Source organism: Cynoglossus semilaevis, chromosome 1 (genome assembly GCF_000523025.1).
Source record: "Cynoglossus semilaevis isolate Cse_v1.0 chromosome 1, Cse_v1.0, whole genome shotgun sequence".
NCBI classification, from domain to species: Eukaryota; Metazoa; Chordata; class Actinopteri; order Pleuronectiformes; family Cynoglossidae; genus Cynoglossus; species Cynoglossus semilaevis.
Genome location: NC_024307.1, coordinates 32,333,100 through 32,341,958, shown reverse-complemented (window position 1 = coordinate 32,341,958; position 8,859 = coordinate 32,333,100).

Here is an 8,859-nt window from a genome sequence, read left to right as displayed (position 1 = left end):
GGTGGGTGGATGGATGGATGGATGGATAGATAGATAGATTGATTAACTGATCAACTCATACAGTGATTTATACAGATAAAAATATACATGTTATCAGTTCTCAATAGTATTTTAATTCATGGGGGTGTGGATCCGGTGGGGGGTATGACAGGAAATAATTGAGAACCACTGTACTAGTGGAACATGCATTTCATGATAAAACCTTAACAGAAGGTGATGGTGTTTTTAATGTAATTTGACCCAAAATCGGTCTGTCGTGCATGTCTGAACTTAAGATAGATAAATTGATCGGTCTGTCGTGCATGTCTGAACTTAACAGGTCTGATAGATGTGTTACAACAAATACTGAGATTTCAATACTGGCCTTGTGAACAACGTCTAAATGACATTATCCCCTGAACATTATAAACCTTTGTGTTGCAGGGAATCGTAGCACATCTTAACAAAGGTATTGTATAGGTGACAGATTACCCAGTGCTTATTTGCCAACTTGATTTTTAAAAAAGTACACAGCGTTGTACAGAATAAACCATCAGGACTAGTAGTAAAATGTATGGTGGCCTCTCCAGCCCACAGCTCACGACGACAGAGCTAAAAGAATCACAGAGCAGGAGCAAGTCTTATATAAATCTGAGCAGAGTCATGTTTACCCAAGGAGCAGGCTGAGGTGGGAAGCAGGGAGGTAAACCAAGAGATAGATGCATTCCTTCAATTGAGAGAGGAAGTGTGGCACTGGCACCAGTAATGTCTTCATACATGAATAAATCAGCGCCGTATTTGACTGGCAGGTCCCTCATTTACCGCTGCACAGCTCGACATAATGAAACTCATAATGAAGCCTTTTTACATTTCCAGCACAATCCCAGCAAGCAAGAAACATGCGTCAACCACCGGCTCGACTTATTTTAATGTCTCCACGGACAAACACACAATACTCTGGAGAATCATATCTTGTTTTCTCCTTCTTTACTTTCTTTTCCCTAACACTCACCTTAAAATGAGTGCATCCCCAGTCTGCCTTAACTGTAAACTGTAATGTGTATGCAGCTTTCATAGTGAGGGCATTTCTTTTACTGCTCTTATCTATAATTGCAAAGGGATAAAAAACAAGGCATAATTACTTCTACCAAGTTTGGAATTGAAGACGTCCGCTGTTTGCTATTTTGAAAGTAATATTTATAAAGTTGCACTTTTGTGAGGACACCGAGATGAGATGAAAATGTAATGTAACAGAAATAAAGTTGGGAACTTCTGTTTCTGGCAAACTTGTTGAACTCCTGTACTTCAGTGGAGTCTCAGTCACCCACAGGGACAGCAGAAGGGTGGGTTACTATGGCAAAAAAAAAGCCATTTTCAGGGTTCTGAAGTCGATTCCAGAAGTTATCAGGTGTGGGTGGGGTACATCCTGGACAGTCCACCCGTCCACCACCAACTGTATAGAGCAGTGTTTCCCAAACTTTTTTCTGGGAACCCATATTTTAAAAGTCACAAACCTTCACGATCCAAGTCAATAGACTACAAACTCCTGGGAGACATGATGTGAGACGACCCCCCCATAAAAAAATCAACCCACCTGAGGGTCGCGACCCAGTCTTTGGGAAACAATGGTATAGGGCAGGGGTCACCAACCTTTTTAAAACTGAGAGCTACTTCAAGGGTACTTAGTAATACGAAAAGCTACTTGTTTGATACAGACTTCCCGAATAATGTAACAATACTACGATAGGGACAAGTGATAGCAGACACTCTTCTTACCATCGTCGCTGGACCCACTTGAATATCATTGCCAGTGTAACCGGTTCAAAAAGCACAGTAACAGTACAACTTTTGACCCTCTTGTTGACTAGTTTTATTTTTAGAACATACCCCACAGGCACTTTAGGAAGTCCACGGGGGCATGTAACGTCCTATTACAATCAGCAAAATACTGCAGTGTTCCTAAAGCTCCCTTTTGGAGATGGGACCCTGCCCACTCCAAGTTAACACATTCACAGCTGTTACTTCAAAACGCAACTGAACGCTATTTTAAAAAAAAGTGTAATTCTGGAAACCAATATTTACAGAAAATAGTATATTTGTACTACATGAATATAAATATCTTATATCTTATATCCCACTTTGGGAACCACTGCCATGTACAGTAGGACTCTTTTTGGTTTATTTGCTTTATTTGGATTTTTAGAGACTTCTACCTGAAACAGCACCAAAAATAGTTTGAAAATACTGTACTTGCATCAGACATTTCCTTCTATTAGACTGAAGAAAACCTCTGTGCTGGTCTGAGGTCTGCAGGACTATATAGTGGAATGAAGCCCAGGAGATAGTGTGTAGATAAAGGGCTATCACTGTTGTTGGTGTGGAGTAGAAATGACCCGTTTCTCTCTTGTCAGCTTTGTAATCTGTAAGCCATTATGCTCTATTGTACAAGATTTGTGTTGCTTTTTTTGCTGCTCCTACAACAACAAAGTTTCCTCATGGGAACCATTAGGGTTCCATCTATTCATTTAATCTAATAATGCTGAAAGTTAAAGTGCTGTGCACATTGAAAGCAACGCTCCTGCTTTACACCATCCGTCCTAAACAATGGTGTTGTTTATATTGGAGCTGCGGCCAATCCTGTCATTTAGATACTGGTTCCCCCAGAAGAGCTGCTCACTCCTTTCATTATAGTGGCTTACAAAGGCAGGCAAACTGCTGCAGAAACAGAGGACAATGTGACCAGTGGCGGACTTGAATATATCAAGAAATCATTACAGCCCCTAAGATGTAGAGCCAGAATAAGTCTGCTGAATAATCTGTAAAATGATGTCTCATTCAGAGTATTCTTCAAAATGCGGTGTCGCTGAAACTCCTCCAAGCACACACACTAAAGTGTGTTCATAGAAGTGAGATAATGATTAGGTTTGGGTTTTATGGGTAATTTAGCTGAAATTTTTTTTTTCTTTTAGTTACAGTTAATGTGTCTATAAGGTTTCCTCAGATTGGTCTCAGAAAACTGTTGAATTTAAGGCCTTAGGAAACTGAATGGTGGTAGCTCTATTGTTCAGCACCGGTGAATCCAAACCCTGGTATCCTCCTGAAATGTTTCAATCATGTCATAAAGTTTTTGAATGGATTGAATTATATTGTTGGTTAACTTTGATGCTGTTGATTAGTGTTGATTATTATTAGCATTTCTTTTATTATTTCGCTATGTCACTTATCAATACATACACACATAAACACACATATGGGCAAATTTTTTGACTTGTGGGCCACAGTGGGTCCTAAAGGCATTATTGACATTTCTTTTATTATTTCAATCACATAAACTATGTCACTTATCGATACATACACACATAAACACACATTTGGGAAAACGTTTTCATTTGTGGGCCACAGTGGGTCCTAAAATTTGACAGGGAGTCGGATCAGGAGCAGATAGATGGTGCTTTTCTCTCTCTCTCTCTCTATATATACTAAAACAAATGACATGTAAAAGTCATTAAGGCTAAAATGCTTTTTAACCCTTTTCTACACCATCTATTGGAGAAATGCGGGCATTCCAGGGAAAAGGCAGATGTATAATCAAATTAATAACAACATTTGGACAAGTTTGGTGGGCTGGATTGAAATTAATAACAGAATTTCAACAAGTTTGGTGGGCTGGATTAAAAAGCCAAATGGGCCGGAAGCGGTGTACTATATACATACATATATACTCTTTCTGCAGGGCCCTCCTTTGTAAACAACAGGTCTATTAGTGAACCCTGCCCATGATGACACATTCATAAATCTTTATTAAAAAAATCCCCTGAACATTATTTAAATCACCATAAATCCTACACAGCTGCTATTCTCATTCAACAAAAAAGTGGAATACAAATACAAATACAAATTATTTTCCTATTACTGGACAACAGATTTAAATTAATTTGCCATTCTGCGTCCTCCTTCCATTAGTTGTTTGCCCTACTGGGGCCCATCCTCTACTTTTGTAACTACATCATTTGTCTCTCACACACAATGGACATACCACACCATAATTTGCAGAGACACTGATGCAACAAATATCTTGTCCATCTTCCCTCATATATATTTCAGATTCATGAAAAACCTCTCCGACCAGAGAAGTATAGTGGTCCCCACAACTCAACACACACACACAGTTGCCTGAAATATAATAGCTTGGATGACAAACTTTCACAGCTATGCATTTATAGTTCTCTCTCTCTCTCTCTCTCTGTCTTTATTTTTGTCCATACGTTGGAGTGAGAGCTTGCATCAGTGTTCTGCATCCCTTGGGTCTGGCCACTTCATAGACAGACAGGTACAGTTAAATGCAGATGCTATTTCAGTTCATGGTGTGTGTGCATGTGCGTGTGTGTGTGTGTGAGTGAGTGAGAGAGATCACCTTCCCGTTGGGAATGTGGTCCAGCTACCTCGAGGGTAGAGATACTGCAGATATCGTAGATGAGTTCTGGGATGAACTAAGACTCAGTCAAACTGATAGGGTAGTCTACTAGATTTCACACAGGTCCAGAAGTGTGGTTTTAGCCAGACTGCTTGATCATGGCAAAAATCAAAATCACCATTACATTTTATTCATATTGAAATCACCATTATTCAAAACAATTATTAATTGATTTGAGAATTTTCTTATATTGAACTTTTAAACCTACCATTGAACTAAAAAAATGTAAATAACAATAACATGTTGGTGGCTATATAGTTATGATTTGTGTTATTGCCAATATTGTTCCTGAAATGACTGTTCTGAATGTCCTGCTGACAAAACCCACTACAGAGTATTGGGTCACTGGATCAGCTTGTTTTCAAGTGCTAGTACAGAACATATTTGAATTTTAGGCCAAGGCCACAAATTTAAAACTTCGATCTAAGGACAGAGGTCAAATATTTATGTATGTAGGAAAAATGTCACATATCAGTTAAAATCATCAAACCAGATGCTAACAAACAAGAAGTACAAGTTGAAAATATGGTAGGTCATGAAGTACTCTGAATAAAATACCTGTTCTGTTTAAGTGGGGCCCAAATCAGGTATGTACTGTAGATCCATCACTGACATCAAACTGAAGCTATACCTGTTTCCCTCCAATAGGTGTCGCCACTATGGGAATTTGAATAGTGATTGGGCAATTTTTAACACCAGTCGCTACTCTCATAGTTGTGTAGGGCAGTAAGGAGGGCGAGGGGGTGAATGGAATCAAACCTGGAGTATTCTACCACTGCCCCAAAACCATTCATCTATTTTTTAATATATATAGAGAGGTCACTCATGTGGCGGGCTCTGATTGGGCTTCATACTACAAGTATACAATTAACGTCATCATTAATTATCTCTGATTAGTATTAGGTCAGTTGACCATGCTTGCTGGTAATAACTAATTGCATTAATTGCTTGTCAACAGCCAAAGTGTGAACTCAAATAACTCAAATCAAACAAATCAAAAACTGCCATGAATAATAATAAGTTAAAAACCCTCCTGAGTACTGAGTAAAAACTACTAAGCGTTAGTGCCCATAACTTAATGTTAAAAATAGCAACAGAACGCTTCTTGAATGATTTTCCTCTCGACCTTGAAAAGGCATCTGTCCTAATTCATTCAAACACACACACACACACTGATGCCATGGCTGCTGTCTAATTGAGGGACTAGAAACCATAGTCAAAGAACAAATAAAAACAAAAAAAAGGAGTTCAGAGTCAATGAAAACAGCAGTCCCACCAGTGTGTCAGAGAGCAGCAGACAAAAATAAACATTTTGATTTATTTGGAGCTACTTTTTTCATTACGATCCAATATTCACTCTCCTTTTGGCTCTGTGTGTTGCTACAGCAACTCCTGAATAAAATATCTGCTCCTCTTCTGCTAAATGTTTTACTATATGCTCTGGAGGCAGTTGCTCACTTTGTCTGCCTGCTGTTTGGTGCGAGACAACTAGGCCTTTATATCTGAGCACAGCGTCTTTCTTTATAGGACGGAGATTATTAAATTAGAAAAGTGAAGCAAAATCAGAAAGTTAATCTAAAATGATGATCAGGATTGAAAGTCAGAGAAAAAAATCAGTCAAGGATCATTTTCTTGAAACTTCAACCTAATTTCAGATACAGATATTGAAGCTTAGCGGCGTACTAACAATAATACTGTAATACCTTGAGATACGAGCATAATCCGTTCCAGGACCGAGCTCGTAACTCGAGGTGCTCGTATCTCAAATCATTTTTTCCCATAAAAAATAACAGAAAAAAAATGAATCCATTCCAGCCCTCTAAAAAACGTCCTTATTAGTGCTAATAACAATGGAAAAAAACATGTTTTAATTGTTATAGAGACAAACACACACAAAAAAATTATAGTATATAAGGATTAATGTGATATAAAATAAAATGTGGTTTTAATTATGAGTTCTTACCTTATGGCTAATGGCAGCAAGTGTGGAGGAGGAGGAGGGAGGGAGGAAGGGAAGGAAGAGAGTTGGCCCGTACGTAGACACTTGGACACTATGTAACTTACACAAACTTAGAATTAACTTAGAATTAACTTAGAATTAACTTAACTTAACTTAACCTAAATTAACTTAAATTAACTTAACTTAACTTAACTTATGTATGTTTTTTTTAATTTTCTTTATTTTTTTTCTTTTTCGATTTGTATTCTTTCTTTAGCGGGCACCACACTCATATTTATCAACAATTTCATGCTTTATTTCCACGGTCATCATGCGTTTCTTCTTCTCACCACCATCCTCACCCCTTCACTCTCTTAGGACTCATCACTATTATGAAGAATAATGCACAAAATAGAGAGAAAATCACGTAGATAACGCAAAACAAACATGTGAAATGAACGAGTGAGGCGGCGTGGGCTGCTCCCAGTGCTGGGCCACCTATCGTCGGTGTTTGTAAGCGTGCTGGTATCTCGAGTCTTTACTCGTCAAATTTGCTCGAAGGCATTGCTCGTATCTCGGAATACTTGTATGTCGGGACGTTCGTATCTCAAGGTATTACTGTATTAGCATGTTTGATATCTACACATGTTCTCAACACAGAAAAAATGTTCTCAACACAGAGAAAAAGAATTATCGTCAACCCCATGTTGTCCCACTCCCAACTCCTCTGAATTATAAAATAATTATTTTACTCACTGTACTTCCCTCAAACCTGCTACTTGTATTAAACAGATGAATTAAAATAAGAACACTTTACTGTGAAGCTGAAATTTAAGCAAAAAATATTTAAACTCAAACTCACTTGACCTGTTTGATTCCCAATTCCCTGCAATAGTGCCACGCTCCGCCAAAGGGGCCCTGCCACCCACTTATTTGAATGACACATGACTGCACATAGACCAAGACATAAACAAGGCGATTTGTTTTATTGTTTTTTTTAATCGACTTTATATCCTTCAACTTGATAAAAATGACAAGACTGGAGCACGGCAGGGGTCAAATCACTGAGGCAGTGACAAACACGTTAACTGCTGCATACAATTCACTCACTGCTGAACTTCATAATGCTTTATGCCTAAGCTATCATCCTGTCCAATGGCTGATTCACCCTGGACATTCCCTGCAGCTGTTTGGGAATTCACCACACAAACACATAAATAAAACACAGTTCCAATAAATAAGAGCCAAGACATAAATCCAGCCTTAAAGTGATAAGTGGGTGTGTGGAAACCAAAGCATGATGCCAGGAGGTAAACCGGCACAGGAAGGAGTCGTATTGGGAGAACACCATTTACTGGCCTTGAGGGCAGGTGCCTCGTGGCACTACGAGTTGGAGAAGAAGAGGGGAAATAAATGTGATGCTACAAGCAAAGCCAGGAAAGATTAGCATTGAAGAAAGCTCACAGTGAGCCCGGGAAAATCTGTTTCAGGAATGGAGACATTGATCTTGGGCTTTTTTTTAGGAGCAAGCAGCAGAACAGGGAAGATGAGGTAAGGGCAAAATAAAAATAAAAAAAGTTATCTTCAGCTTCATGTGTGTGATCTGGCCTGAAGCATTAATGTGAATGCAGTAACTCTGAAAGTCTGGATGGAAAAAAAATCCTATATTCTTATTTCACATTTAGGGAAACTATTTAGGCTTTCACACCGGCAGGGCTCCTTGCCTGTGTTGGTTCCTGAACCCACTTTCAGAACCTGAAAAGTTGATTCTCAAGGGTACCATATCATGACATCATCAGTCGCCATGTGTCTTACTAAATAAATACATAAAGCAGCGACTGACGGCAAACATGACATGAAACCTGCGGATCGTCTTCTCACCATCAACACCTGGTGCATGCTGGACTGTTGGATGAAAACAAATGTCTGTAGCAACAGGATGAAGGACGCAGATGCTCCATGCAATCTGCCATTTTACCACTGCTGTGTTTGTTTACTGTCGCCTTAGTAACGAAGAGTAACGTCTTCCCAATTTGGTTCGTCCGACTAAACTGGTGTGAAGTGACTTACGTTCCACTTCCACTTACGGTTCTTAGACTCTAGAACGGAACCAGTGCGAGAACCAGAACTGGGTCTGTCTAAAAACACAACTTTTCTATTTTAACCACCATCAATCCAACTATGGTGCTGAAATACATGCTCTTATAAATACACACTGCAGGTAAAAGTTTTCATTTCATCAAAACATCTTAAGCTTAAAATACATCTTAATGCCCAGAATGAACAACAAACGGACAACAACAACAACAACAACAACAACAAAAAAGATTCCTGAAAATAATTTGGATAGATGTCCATGAAAATCCAACTCCCCTGTGTTGGAAACTCTGATGCCCCCTAGGGGAGTCGTGACACAATGGCATGTCCCCATTGTCTTTCAATAGGGACATGTCATTTATCATAATAA